This window comes from Elephas maximus, chromosome 20 (assembly GCF_024166365.1).
Source record: "Elephas maximus indicus isolate mEleMax1 chromosome 20, mEleMax1 primary haplotype, whole genome shotgun sequence".
Classification (NCBI taxonomy): Eukaryota; Metazoa; Chordata; class Mammalia; order Proboscidea; family Elephantidae; genus Elephas; species Elephas maximus.
Window position 1 is genome coordinate 42,844,993 of NC_064838.1, and position 16,368 is coordinate 42,861,360.

The following is a 16,368-nucleotide window of genomic DNA, read 5'->3' on the forward strand; positions in this document are numbered from 1 at the left end:
CAAAACAGCCTAGTATTGGTACAACAATAGGCACATAGACCAATGGAACAGAATTGAGAACCAAGATATAAATCCATCCACATATGAGCAGCTGATATTTGACAAAGGCCCAGTGTCAGTTAATTGGGGAAAAGATAGTCTTTTTAACAAATGGTGCTGGCATAATTGGATATCCATTTGCAAAAAAATGAAACAGGACCCATACCTCACACCATGCACAAAAACTAACTCCAAGTGGATCAAAGACCTAAACATAAAGACTAAAACGATAAAGATCATGGAAGAAAAAATAAGGACAACATTAGGAGCCCTAATACAAGGCATAAACAGAATACAAAACATTACCAAAAATGACAAAGAGAAACCAGATAACTGGGAGCTCTTAAAAATCAAACACCTATGCTCATCTAAAGACTTCACCAAAAGAGTAAAAAGACCACTTACAGACTGGGAAAGAATTTTCAGCTATGACATCTCCGACCAGCACCTGATCTCTAAAATCTATATGATTCTGTTAAAACTCAACCACAAAAAGACAAACAACCCAATCAAGAAGTGGGCAAAGGATATGAACACACACTTCACTAAAGAAGATATTCAGGCAGCTAACAGATACATGAGAAAATGCTCCCGATCATTAGCCATTAGAGAAATGCAAATTAAAACTACGATGAGATTCCATCTCACTCCAACAAGGCTGGCATTAATCCAAAAAACACAAAATAATAAATGTTGGAGAGGCTGCGGAGAGATTGGAACTCTTATACATTGCTGGTGGGAATGTAAAATGGTACAAACACTTTGGAAATCTATCTGGCGTTATCTTAAACAGTTAGAAATAGAACTACCATACAACCCAGAAATCCCACTCCTCGGAATATACCCTAGAGAAACAAGAGCCTTCACACAAACAGATATATGCACACCCATGTTTATTGCAGCTCTGTTTACAATAGGAAATAGCTGGAAGCAACCAAGGTGTCCATCAATGGATGAATGGTTAAATAAATTGTGGTATATTCACACAATGGAATACTACGCATCGATAAAGAACAGTGACGAATCTGTGAAACATTTCATAACATGGAGGAATCTGGAAGGCATTATGCTGAGCGAAATGAGTCAGAGGCAAAAGGACAAATATTGTGTAAGACCACTATTATAAGATCTTGAGAAATAGTATAAACTGAGAAGAACACATACTTTTGTTGTTACGAGGGGGGGAGGAAGGGAGGGAGGTAGAGGGTTTTTTACTGATTAATTAGTAGATAAGAACTGCTTTAGGTGAAGGGAAGGACAACACTCAATACATGGAAGATCAGCTCAATTGGACTGGACCAAAAGCAAAGAAGTTTCTGGGATAAAATGAATGCTTCAAAGGTCAGCTGAGCAAGGGCGGGGTTTGGGAACCATGGTTTAAGGGGACTTCTAAGTCAATTGGCAAAATAATTCTATTATGAAAACATTCTGCATCCCACTTTGAAATGTGGCGTCTGGGGTCTTAAATGCTAACAAGCGGCCATCTAAGATGCATCAGTTGGTCTCAACCCACCTGGATCAAAGGAGAATGAAGAACACCAAGATCACACGACAACTAAGAGCCCAAGAGACAGAAAGGGCCACATGAACCAGAGACCTACATCATCCTGAGACCAGAAGAACTAGTTGGTGCCCGACCACAATCGATGACTGCCCTGACAGGGAGCACAACAGAGAACAACCCCTGAGGAAGCAGGAGATCAGTGGGATGCAGACCCCAAATTCTCATAAAAAGACCATACTTAATGGTCTGACTGTGACTAGAGGAATCCTGGCAGGCATGGTCCCCAAACCTTCTGTTGGCACAGGACAGGAACCATCCCCGAAGACAACTCAGCAGATATGAAAGGAACTGGACAGTGGGTAGGAGAGAGATTCTGATGAAGAGTGAGCTAATTATATCAGGTGGACACTTGAGACTGTGTTGGCATCTCCTGTCTGGAGGGGGGATGGGAGGATAGAGAGAGTTCGAAGCTGGTAAAATTGTCACGAAAGGAAAGACTGGAAGGGCTGACTCATTAGGGGGAGAGCAAGTGGGAGTAAGGAGTAAGATGTATATAAACTTATATGTGACAGACTGACTTGATTTGTAAATGTTCACCTGAAGCTCAATAAAAGTTAAAAAAAAAATTCGAACTGTATCTGGCACATACTCAATGCTCAATAAATATTAGTCATTAACATTAAAAATGGTTTGGAAAAAAAATTAGAGCTGAACTAAATGAAATAAAAAAAGAAGAATTTTTTCTAGAAAACAGAAAAACAATTGAAAGAATTAACAAGACCAAAGGCTGTTTTTTTTAAAAAACTCAACAAAATTGATAAACCACTGGCCAAACTGCCAAAAGAAAAACAGGAGAGGAAGCAAATAACCTGAATAAGAAATGAGATGGGCGATATTACAACAGACCCAACTGAAATTAAAAGAATCATATCAGATTCGTATGAAAAACTATACTCAAACAAATTTGAAAACCTAGAAGAAATGGATGAATTCCTAGAAACACACTACCTACCTAAACTAACCCAAACAGAGGTAGAACAACTAAATAGACCCATAACAAAAGAAGAGATTGAAAAGGTGATAAAAAAAACTCCCAACGGAAAAAAGCCCTGGTCCGGACGGCTTCACTGCAGAGTTCTACCAAACTTTCAGAGAAGAGTTAACACCACTACTACTAAAGGTATTTCAGAGCATAGGAAAGGACGGAATACTACCAAACTCATTCTGTGAAGCCACCACATCCCTGATACCAAAACCAGGTAAAGACACCACAAGAAAAGAAAATTATAGACCTATATCCCTCATGAATGTAGATGCAAAAATCCTCAACAAAATTCTAGCCAGTAGAATTCAACAACATACAAAAAAAAAAAAAAATTCACCGTGACCAAATGGAATTCATACCAGGTATGCAGGGATGGTTCAACATTAGAAAAACAATTAATGTAATCCACCACATAAATAAAACAAAAGACAAGAATCACATGATGTTATCAATTGATACAGAAAAGGCATTTGACAAAGCTCAACACTCATTCATGATAAAAACTCTCAGCAAAATAGGAATAGAAGGAAAATTCCTCAGCATAATAAAGGGCATTTATACAAAGCCAACAGCCAACATCACCCTTAATGGAGAGAGCCTGAAAACATTCCCACTGAGATCGGGAACCAGACAAGGATGCCCTTTATCACCACTCTTATTCAATATTGTGCTGGAAGTCCTAGCCAGAGCAATTAGGCTAGATAAAGAAATAAAGGGCATCCAGACTGGCAAGGAAGAAGTAGAAGTATCTCTATTTGCAGATGACATGGTCTTAAACACAGAAAACCCTAAGGGATCCTCCAGAAAACTACTCAAACTAATAGAAGAGTTCAGCAGAGTATCCGGATACAAGATAAACATACAAAAATCAGTTGGATTCCTCTATACCAACAAAAAGAACATCAAAGAGGAAATCACCAAATCAATGCCATTTACAGTAGCCCCCAAGAAGAAAAAATACTTAGGAAGAAATCTTACCAGAGATGTAAAAGACTTACACAAAGAAAACTACAGTACACTTCTGCAAGAAACCAAAAGAGACTTACCTAAGTGGAAGAACAAACCTTGCTCGTGGATAGGAAGACTTAACATTATAAAAATGTCTATTCTACCAAAAGCGATCTATATATTTAATGCAATTCCAAACCAAATCCCAATGACATTCTTTAATGAGATGGAGAAACAAATCATCCACTTCATATGGAAGGCAAAGAGGCCCTGGATAAATAAGGCATTACTGAAAAAGAAGAACAAAGTGCTGATTTTAGAACCTATTATACCGCCACAGTAGTTAAAACAGCCTAGTACTGGTACAACAATAGATACATGGACCAATGGAACAGAATTGAGAATCCAGACATAAATCCGTCCACATATGAGCAGTTGATATTTGACAAAGGCCCCAAAACAGTTAAATGGGGAAAAGACAGTCTTTTTAACAAATGGTGATGGCATAACTGGATATCCATCTGCAAAAAAATGAAACAAGACCCATATCTCACTCCATGCACAAAAACTAACTCAAAATGGATCAAAGACCTAAATATAAAATCTATAACAATAAAGATCATGGAAATAAAAATAGGGACAATGTTAGGAGCCCTAACACACGGCATAAACAGTATATAAAACCTTATAAGGAACGTAGAAGAAAAACTAGATAACTGGGAGCTCCTAAAAATCAAACACCTATGCTCATCCAACAACTTCACCAAAAGAGTAAAAAGACTACCTACAGACTGGGAAAAAGTTTTTAGCTATGACATTTCTGATCAGTGCCTGATCTCTGAAATCTACATGATACTGTAAAAACTCAACTGCAAAAAGACAAATAACCCAATTAAAAAATGGGCAAAAGATATTAATAGAAACTTCACTAAAGAAGACATTCAGGTAGCTAACAGATATATGAGGAAATGTTCACGATCATTAGCCATTAGAGACATGCAGATCAAAACTACAATGAGATTTCTTTTCACTCCAACAAGGCTGGCATTAATCCAAAAAACACAAAATAATAGATGTTGGAGAGGCTGTGGAGAGATTGGAACACTTCTACACTGTTGGTGGGAATGTCAAATGGTACAACCAGTTTGGAGATCGATTTGGCGCTTCCTTAAAAAGCTAGAAATAGAACTACCATACGATCCAGCAATCCCACTCCTTGGAATATATCCTAGAGTAAAAAGCCTTTACACAGCAGATATATGCACACCCATGTTTATTTCAGCACTGTTTACAATAGCAAAAAGATGGAAGCAACCAAGGTGCCCATCAACAGATGAATGGATAAATAATCTATGGTATATTCACACAATGGAATACTATGCATCGATAAAGAACAGTGAGGAATCTGTGAAACATTTCATAACATGGAGGAACCTGGAAGGCATTATGCTGAGTGAAATTAGTCAGTTGCAAAAGGACAAATGTTGTATAAGACCACTATTATAAGAACTTGAGAAATAGTTTAAACTGAGAAGAAAACATTCTTTTGTGGTTATGAGGTGGGGGAGGGAGGGAGGGAGGGTGGGAGAGGGGAATTCACTAATTAGATAGTAGATAAGAACTACTTTAGGTGAAGGGAAAGACAGCACACAATACAGGGGAGGTCAGCACAATTGGACTAAGCCAAAAGCAGAGAAGTTTCCTGAAGAAACTGAATGCTTCGAAGGCCAACGTAGCAGTGGCCGGGGTCTGGGGACCATGGTTTCAGGGGACATCTAAGTCAATTGGCATAATAAAATCTACTAACAAAACATTCTGCGTCCCACTTTGAAGAGTGGCGTCTGGGGTCTTAAACACTAGCAAGCAGCATCTAAGATGCATCAATTGGTCTCCACCCACCTGGATCAAAGGAGAATGAAGAACACCAAGGACACCAGGTGATTACGAGCCCAAGAGACAGAAAGGGCCACATGAACCAGCGACTACATCATCCTGAGACCAGAAGAACTAGATGGTGCCCGGCTACAGCCGATGACTGCCCTGACAGGGAGCACAACAGAGAACCCCTGAGGAAGCAGGAGAGCAGTGGGATGCAGACCCCAAATTCTCATAAGACCAGATGTAATGGCCTGAGTGAGACTGGAAGGACCCTGGTGGTCATGGCCCCCAGACCTTCTGTTGCCCCAGAACAGGAACCATTCCCGAAGCCAACTCTTCAGACATGGTTTGGACTGGACAATGGGTTGGAGAAGGATGCTTGTGAAGAGTGAGCTTCTTGGATCAGGTGGACCCTTGAGAATATGTTGGCATCTCCTGCCTGGAGGGGAGATGAGAGGGTGGAGGAGGTTAGAAGCTAGGGAAAAGGACACGAAAAGACAGAGTGGAGGGAGAGAGCGGGCTGTCTCATTAGGGGGAGAGTAATTGGGAGTGTGTAGCAAGGTGTATATGGGTTTTTGTGTGAGAGACTGACTTGGTTTGTAAACTTTCACTTAAAGCACAATAAAAATTATTAAAAAAAAAACTGATGAGATACTTTAAATTCTTTTTTTTTTATGCTAAGTCTTCAAAATCTATTGTGCATTTTACACTCACCGCACATGTCAATTCACACTGGCCACATTTTAGGTGCTTAATAGCCACTTGCAGGCAGTGGCTACCATATTGGACAGGGCCATTCTATTTTTTATTCTGAACAATAAACAAGCAAACAAATTAAGATGTAATATATAATAAAAAAATCAATGACATAAATTTTGACTATTGCAAAGTATTATGAAGTAATTATAATAGTAAGGGTATTATGAATAAAATAGAGAAAGGACAAGTGATAGAAGATGAGAGAGCTCTTTAGCCCAGCTGTCAGAGGAGGCCTTCCTACAGGGCTGACACTTGGGCAGGGACCTGAATGGTGGAAGAAGAGAGCTGTGCCAAGGTTTGGAGAAGGAGCCTCCTAGGTAGAGGGCATGAGAGCAAAGGCCCTGAGCCTTGGGGTACTCAGGCTGCTGGCTCAGTGAGAAAGGAGATGAGCTAGATGAGGGCAGGGCAGGGCCAGACACTGAGGGCCTGGAGGCCAGGTTAGGAGTTTGGTCTGCAGTGGCTGCATCTTGCTTTAAAATCAGAAACCAAACCCACTGCCACTGAGTTGATTCTGACTCATAGTGAGCCCGTAGGACAGGATAGAACTGCCCATAGGGTTTCTAAAGCTGTAAATCTTTATGGACACAGTCTTTCACAGAGTGGCTGGTAGGTTTGAACAGCCTTTCGGTTAGCAGCCCAGTGCTTAACCACAGCACCACCAGGGCTCTTAGCATCTTGCCTTAAAACCAAAAAAAAAAAATAACAAGCCAAACCACTGCCATCAAGTCGATTCCAATTCATAGCGACCCTATAGGACAGAGTAAAACTGCCCCATAGGGTTTCCAAGGGGCAACAGTGGATTCAAACTGCCAACCTTAACCATTTAACCACTGCCTCACCAGGCTCGATCCTTGCCTTAGGGGCACATAGATCCATGTTCTTATTTCCCAGATGTTTCATTTTCTTCCATGTTAAGCGTAGAAAGCCTAAGAGCCTTTCCCTGATGCCAGCTTAGCTCCTAAACCCTCTAAATGCCATTTAGTGGCAGGTAGGTCTTCTCTCTCTGTGTCCTCGCACGTTTTTTTGCTGTACAACAACGTCCAGCCACCCTTGTGCCTTGGGTACGTGGACTCAGCATCTGGGCTTGGAGACCATCACATGCCAGTGCACGCTCTCTTAAAGAGATTATCTGCCTGTATGCTATGACGTCACCAACATCCCCTGTGAAGAAATCATCTCACATGTATCATAATGCTTAAAAATAGAGTTTATAGTGATTATCAGCTTGTCTCTAGAATTTTGTCCATTTGTTCACTGAGGAGTCCTGACTTATCTAAGCTCTTCTGTGTGCTGCCAAGCACCTCAGCTGCCCCACCCCCCTTCAGAGACTCACTGGCATCTACATTCCCCTTTGCAGCAGAAACCGCAGAGCTGCACCCATGGGTGTGCCTCACGTGATAGCTCCCCAGTCCCTGGGCTGAGCAGGCACCACAGGGTTCTGGAGCAGCCCTGCAGCTTCTTTCTATAGACTTCCCCATTATCTTAAGGATACAGCTCAGGCACTTCTCACCTTCTCCTTGCACTCTTTTCTCAAGGCCTTCTGTAGTGGTGTCCTTTACCATTTAGCTCAATAAGCCCTAAGCTTGGTCTTTGATCTTTTGGAGCTGGGAGTCAATGTGGTCCAGCCACCTCCTCCAACCACTGCCTGAGGCTACTCTGACACGTCCTCAGGGAGTCAACCAAGTCCCGCTCACCACTCCCAGAAAGGTGGTTTAAGATATTGCAGGACTGTGCCCCCGACACCCCCTTAAACAGATCTGGGGCTCCTATTACAGCAGGCATGGGGCTCCTGGTTAGATTAAACAACTAGTGTTAGCTCACAGAAAGAAATCCTCAGTGTGACCCCCTCCTGCAGTTGCTCTGCCCCACTCACTGGTTCCCTTCCTGTCCAAGCCCCATCCTTCATGATCTGACTTGATCATGTTACTTCATGGCAGTAGCATTTTTGGAACTATAACAATGCTCCCTACTCTTCTGGTTTAACCTCTAAGGAAACCTAAGAGAGTTCTCATTTAGCGGTAAAGCCACACTCAACATTTTTTAACTTGGTCTCTATCTTACTTAGTGCTGCTCTAACAAAAGTATCTTAATTGGGTGGCTTGAAAGAACACAGTTCAAGAGGATTAAAAAAAAAAAAAAATTTGCTATTGAGTTGATTCTGATTCATAGCAACTGGAGTCCGAATTAAGAATGTGGCTCTAGGGGGAGGTCCTTCTTTGTCTGTTTCAGCTTCTAGTGGCCAGCAATTCTTAGAGTTCCTGGGTTTGTAGATTCATCTGCCTCCATCACCATCAGATAGTGTCTGTCTTCCCTGTATGTGCTTGCTTCTGAGTCTAATCTCTTTTTATAACTCAGACATGATTAGATTTAGGACACACTCTATACTGATATATCCCGTTAACATAACAAAGAATACCCTATTCCCAACACTTAGATACACAGGTATAGGAGTTTGGATTCCAGTGTATATTTCTGGGAACAGAACTCAATCCATTACAATCTCCATGATCTGCTTTGAGTGCAGAATTTAAAGACTTTTGTGTCTTCCAGCATTTTTCTCTCCTTTGTCACATGCCCAGGTCCTCCCACCCCCTGTCTTCTTATCATCTGGAAGCACTGAGGGGGTTGTAGCCAAATGTAGGTTGGTACACAACTACCAATTCAGATTAAAATTTGCATGTTCTTGTGTTGAAATATCACATATATACTGGGGCAGGAATGAACTAATGGATTTAAAGTTTTTCTACTTGGATAGCAGCAGTTTAAACACCATACCAGTCTGAGCAAGCAAAGCTGTCTACTGTAACAGACAAAACCCAAATCTTAGTGACTTAACCCAATAAAACCTTATTTTTCTTTTGCTTCACAGCTGAATGCAAGTTGGTGGTAGCGGGGGCTACTGTGCTCCATGCAGCCATTCAGGGACCCAGGCTCTTGTCAGTGTGTGGCTCCACCATCTTCCGGGACTCCTCCACTCTGCACCTGGCTGGCAGCCAAAGGAGGAGGGAGGGGGGTTGAGGTGAGGCCTGGCAGTGACACAAATCACTTATTTCTGCATTGCACTGGCCAGAACTCAGTCACATGGCACTGCTGAGTTGCAAGGTGTCTAGGAAATGTAGTCTAGCGGTAAGCCCAGGTGGAGAAGCACTAGCAATCTCTGCCACAGATATGGCTTTAATAATAATAATAAAAAAAAACAACCAGTGCTCATGTAAATCAGTTTTGGCCCATTATGCACATGTAGGAGAGCCAGGGATGGTTTGAAAACCATTAAGAATGTATTTGTTTTGGGGGGGGACATTGCCTTATGTTATTTTGCTTAAGAGTTATTTAAATCCCAGTATCCGAGAGTCAGCCAGAGTTCATTGATAACCAATGGTTGTCTAGTATTTGCATGGTTTTGTTTTTTACATCTAGATCCCTGACCCATCTGGATTTATTCAATTTTTTTTTTTTTTTATGGTGTGAGGTATGGATCTATTGTTATCTTTTTCCAAACAGCTAACCAGTTGTCCCAGTTGTCCCTTTTTATTTGTTAAAAGTCCATCTTTGCCCCCAATGATTTGAGATGTCACCTTTATCAAATACCAAATACTGATATGTGCATGGGTCTATTTTTGGACTTTCTGTTTTTTTCCACTGGCTATCTGGTTAAGAGCTAATGGCTGCCAACCAAAAGGTCTGCAGTTTGACGGCAGTTGGTTTGGTTTTTGGGTTATTTGTCTATATATGTACCAGAACCACACTGTTTTAAAAAGTATGTTTTCTTAGAATTCCTGGGTGGTACAAATGGCTAAGTGCTCGGCTACTAACCAAAAGGTTGGTGGTCCGAATGCACTTAGAGGTGTCTTGGAAGAAAGACCTCGATACCTATATCCAAAGGTCACAGCCATTGAAAACCCTCTGGCCCATAGTTCTACTCTGAATTGACTCTGTGGCAACTGGCATTGGTAAGGCATTCTTGCCTACCAGACATTAAGTGCTATTCTTGCATTTTAAGAAATGAGAACTTTAGCGTCAATTGTCTATCACCGTAAAGAAGCTTGTTGATATTTTTATTGGGATTATTTTTAAAGTTATAAATTAATTTAAGGAGAACTGACATCTTTATGATATCATCTTATCCAAGAATAAGGACTGTCTTTCCATTTGTTCACTTTTTTTCCTTTGTTTCTCGGGAGCATTTGAAAGCTTTCCTCACATGGGTTTTGCATATTTCTCAAGTTTATTCCTAAATATTTTATCTTCTCTATTGTTATCATGGAAACCCTGGTGACATAGTGGTTAAGTGCTACGGCTGCTAACCAAAGGGCTGGCAGTTCGAATCCACCAGGCGTTTCTTGGACACTCTACGGGGGCAGGTCTACTCTGTCCTATGAGTCGGAATCGACTCGATGGCATTGGGTTTGGTTTTGGTTGTTATCGTAAAAGGGAATTTCTTTACCTTAATATCCTTTAACTGGTTGTTGTCAGTGTGGAAAGGGCTCTTGATTTCTATATGCTAATTTTACATCCTGCTACCTTACTGATCTTTTTTTTTTTTTTTTTAAAGAACATAAGTGTTTTTCAACCTGGGAGGTTCCTAGACTCACCTGAGGGATATTTTCAAATACAGGTGCCTAGAGGCTCTCCCCACTCCCAAGGTTGCAAGAGTATGACAGGGAAGGAGGAGAGGAAGACAATGGCCAGTTTTGATGGCCCTCTGCCTCTCAGGTCAAAACCATGAATTATGACCCAGAATTCAGGCAGGCCAGCTCTGTGATTCAAAGAGAATGGGCTGGGCGGAGCAAGGGCTCACCACTCTGTGAGTAATTGTGTTTCCCTGAGGAGACTGATAGAAGTATTCTCTCTAAACAGGGTGAAGTAGGACCTGAATATGCAAACTGCAGAAACAGGAACTGGAAGGTCAACAGGTGAGGGGGATGGGGGGGCGGGTAAGGGGAAGGGAAGACATAGGTCTGGTGACCGTTAGTGCTAGGACTCAGGAGGCCAGGGCGCCTGCAGCCTGTGTACTTCCTTATTGCTCCCACCAGTGTGTAGGGGGGACGTGAGAACCAAGGGGAGCCCACAGGGGCCAAGATAGTGACTTTTAAACACCTGTGCTTATTATTTATATATTTACCTGTTTACTTTTGGACTTTAGGTGCAGAGGGAGGGCTGAGCTGATTTGACTCCTCATTTCAGCCACATTCTCATTGCTGGGCCAAGGAAGCCACGTTCTTATTTTGTTTTATTTCTGTGTCTCTTCACTCTTTATTATTATTTTAGTTTTATTATTACTTTGTTAATAAAATATATTTAAATTATAATTTTTATTTATAATATTTTGTACCCCACATCTCTTTCCCATTCTCCTTCCAGAACAAATGCAACTCTTCTATTCTATTCTGCATTTAAAAGGTGTTTTAAGTGCCTATTGTTTTTAAATATATGTAAATGACGTGTTATAGATTTCATTCTGTTTCTCACTGTTTTCACTGAGCACTGTCTTCAAGATCTGTCCTTATTACTTTGAGCACATCTGAGCATTGCTTCTAATTCTGCTTAGTGTTCCACCACATGGCACTCCCACAGTGATGGACACTCAGACACCCACCCACTACATGACGACTTAAATCTTCCCGCCCCCCCGCCACGCACCGTGATTGTACCGCCCCCTCCCCGCCCCCCCGTACCTGTATGAGTATTCGGATGTGAGATACACCAACAAACAGAATTGCTGGACCATAGGAGGTGCATGCATTAATTAAACTGAGCAGTGACTGCCCCCACCCACCAGCAATGCACGGGGCTTCCTAGAGCTCCTCTCCCTGCCAACACTTTAGATTGCCAGCTTTCACAATTTTTCCAGTCCAATAGACAGAAGGTGCTGTGTCTTTTAATTGTGCGTTTCTCTGATTACTAGTGATTTTGAGCATTGTTTCAATGTGGTTATTAACTTTTTGAGATTCTGTTTCTATAAATCCCCTGTTCATATCATCTGCCCATTTTTTTTCTACTAGCGCAGTAGTCCTTTTCTTGTTGATTTTCAGAAATCCCTTGTACATTTTATAAATTAATACCCAATTTATCTTTGGCAAATATCTTTACTTCATTTTTGTCCTCACCTATCAACTTTATCTGTGGTGTCCTTTGTTGGAAATAAATCCTTACTTTTGATGGAATCGAATTCATTAATTTTTTTTTTTGCCTTGTAGTTTCTGCTTTTAAATTTTTATTTAACAAGTTCTTCCCCTCACCAGGGTAACAAAGACATTCTCTTGCACTTTTGTCTATTCACTTTTAAAGCTTATCTTTCACTTTTAGGTGTTTATCCATGTGGTGTTATTTTTCTAATAGTATTTACTAAACCATCTGCCACCTCTGGTTCTTATTCCTTTCTAGGGGAGAATGGTGATTAAACTACATTCACACCTGCATTGCAAACATAATTAATTATATATATGCCCCTAAGTTAATTTGCTTGGCATGCTGAACTAAAGTCATCCTTTCTGCTCTTTTGGTTCTTCTTAATTAATTACTTTATTTTAATAGTTTCAAGCCCTTCTAGATGTTGAGAGGTAATACTTGGATCCTGGCAGGCTTGGGTTGCTAGATTTAGCAAATAAAAGTAATAGACATCCAGTTAAATTTGAATTTCAAGTAAACAATGAATAACTTCTAGTGTAAGAATGTCCCAAATGTGGCATGGGCCTTACTGTCCTGACCACCTCCTATTCAGCCTGTTAGGGAAGGAGGGATCTCCCACCTAAGATAGTATGAAGTGTCCAAACACATGACAACTGACACTGGACAGATGAGGCTGACAGCAGTTCATTCAACACATATACTCACAGGATGGGAAAACAGGACACCGCACACCATTCAGGACCACATAGGGGCTGCACTCAGGAGTTGAGTGAACGAGCAGAGAACGTGGAAAGCAGGATTTGTAGTAACAAGATGGTAGGGTGACCCCTGGTTATAGCTGGAGGATGTGATGGGCTTATTGAATAACTTTGTGGGCTGGCAGGGAAGTGAGGCCTACAAGCTTGAGAACCTGGTAGAATGCAGCTGGTCTGGCTGGTAGGGGAACTGGCTGAGTGGGGAGCCTTTCCTGCTGCGGGGTCAAGGGCGTATCTGGTGAGAGCAGAAGGAATCACTGTTACGCCTTTAGGGACCTGTGAGGCTCAAAGATGTCAAAGCAGTTTTCGAAATTTTAAACCTGAAAATTAATCATTGCTTGTTCAAAATTTAAATTTAACTGGGTGTTCTGTATTTTATCTAGCAACCCTATGGTACTTCCAACCCATAGGAACTTGTTTTGACTGAGTTACAACTAGTGGCTATACAATAATCCTGACTGACATGACATGGTTCCTGGCTTGAGCCATTCCAAATAATCAAATTTTTTTTTTAATTGTGGTAAAATAACATACAAGTTACCATTTTAACTATTTTTGAGTATAGAATTCAGTAGCATTAAGTACATTCACAATGTTGTGTAGCCTTCACTGCTATTTCTAGATCTTTTTTCATCATCCCAAACAGGAACTCTGTACCCATTAAATTTGCCATTTCCCCCCTCTGCCCCCCCCCTCCAGGCCCTGGTAACCACTACTCTACCTTTGGTCTTTATGGATTTGTCTACTTTAGATATCTCATAAAAATGGAACAATACAATATTTGTCTTTTTGTGGCTGGCTTATTTCACTTAGTATAATGTCTTCAAGGTTCATCTAGGTTGTAGCATGTATCAGAATTTCATTCTTTTTATGGCTGGAAAATATTTTGGGTATATACCACATTTTGTTTATCCGTTTATCTGTTGCTAAATACTTGAGTTGTTTCCACTTTTTGGCTATTGTGAATAATGCTGCTATGAATGTTGGTGTACAAGTATCTATTTGATTTCCTACTTTCAATTCTTTTGGTTATATTCCTAGGAGTGGAATTTCTGGGTCATAAGGTAATTCTGTGTTTAACTTTTTGAATTGACAAACTGCTTTCTAGAGAGGCTGCACCATTTTACATTCCCACCAAGAGTGGATGAGTGTTCCAATTTTTCTACATCCTTCCAACACTTGTTATTTTCCATGTTTTTATTTTAGTAATAGCTATTCTAGTGCAAGGAAACCTTGGTGGAGTAGTGGTTAAGAGCTGTGGCTGCTAATCAAAAGGTTAGTAGTTCGAATCCACCAGGCGCTCCTTGGAAACTCTATGGAGCAGTTCTTCTCTGCCTTATAGAATCACTATGAGTCAGAATCAACTCAGTGGCAACAGGTTTTTTTTTATCTTAGTGTTAAGTGGCATCTCATAAGAGCTAGGCTGCTAACCAAAAGGTCAGCAGTTCAAATCTACCAGCTGCTCCTTAGAAACCCTACAGGCAGTTCTACTCTGTTCTGTAGGGTTGCTATGAGTTGGAATTGACTCGATGGCAATGAGTTTGGTTTGGTTTAATGACTAATGACATTGAGCATCTTTTCATGTGTTTATATTTGGTTTGTTATATATCTTATATAAACTGTTCATATATCTTATTTGGAGAAATGTCTATTCAAGTCATTTGCCCATTTTTTAATTGAGTTGTTTTTTTGCTGTTGAACTATAAGATTTCTTTACATATCCTGAATATTTTTTATAAGTTAGATAATTTGAAAATATTTTATTCCATTCTGAGGGTTGTCTCTTCACTCTCAATAGTGTTCTTTGACAAACAAAATTTTTTAATTTGGTAAAGTCCAATTTATTTATTATTGCCTGTGCTTTTTTGTCTCATCTAAGAATCACTGCCAAATACAAGGTCACAAAGCTTTCCCCCTATGTTGTCTTCTAAGAATTTTATTGTTTTAGGTCTTAGTTTATTTAGGCCTTTGATTTATTCTGGGTTGATTTTTTTATAGTGCAAAGTAAGGATGCAACTTTATTCTTTTGCATGTGGATAACCAGTTTTCCCAGCACCATTTGTTAAAAAGACTGTCCTTTCCCCACTGAATAGTCTTGACACACTTGTTGAAAATCATTTGACCTTATAGGTGAGGGTTTATTTCTGGACTTTCTATTCTATTCCATTGGTCTATGTATCTATCGGAAACCCTGGTGGTATAGTAGTTAAATTTTATGGCTTGCTAACCAAAGTAACCAAAGGGTCAGCAGTTCGAATCTGGCAGGCACTCCTTGGAAACTCTATGGGCAGTTCTACTCCGTCCTGTAGGGTCACTATGAGTCGGAATCGACTCAATGGCACTGGGTTTTGATGTATCTATCCTTATGCCAGTACCAAACTACTTTATTACTGTAGCTTTGCGGTAAGTTTTGAAATCACAAAGTGTGAGTTCTTCAACTTTGTTCTTCTTTTTCAATATTGTTTTGACAATTTGGGATCCCTTGAAATTCCATTTGAATTTTAGGATGAGTTTTTCTATTTCTATAAAAAATGCCATCAGGATTTTGATAGCGATTACATTGAATCTGTGTATTAATTTAGGTAGTATTGTCATCTTAACAATATTAAGTCTTCCAGTTCATGAACACAGGATGTTTTTCCATTTATTTAGATCTTCATTCATTTTTTTCAGCAATACTTTGTCATTTTCAGTGTACAATCTTTTACCATCTTGATTAAATTTATTCCTAAGAATTTTATTCTTTTTGATGCTATAGTAAATGGAATTGTTTTCTAAATTTCCTTTTCTATTTGCTCATTGCTGGTGTATAGAAATACAACTGATTTTTGTGTGTTGACTTTGTATCTTGCAACTTGGCTGAATTCTTCCATTAACTCTAACAGGGTGTTTTTTTTTTTTTTTGGTAGATTCTTTAGAGTTTTCTACAAAGAAGACCATATCATCTGCAAACAGAGATAATTTTATTCGTTTCTTTCCAATTTTATGCTTTTTATTTCTTTTTCTTGTCTATTTTCTCTGGCTGGTACTTCCAGTACTATGTTGAATAGAAGTGGTGAAAGTGAGCACCCTTATCTTCTTCCTGATCTATGAGGAAAAGATTTCAGTATTTCTCCATTGAGTATGATGTCAGCTGTGGGTTTTTCATATATGGTCTATATGATGTTGAGGGAGTTTCCTTCTAGTCCTAGTTTATTGAGTTTTGATCGTGAAAGAATATTGGATTTTTGTTTAATTCTTTTTCTGCTTCAGTTGAGATGCTCATGTGGTTTTTTTCTTATTCTATTAATGTCATGTATTACATTGACTGT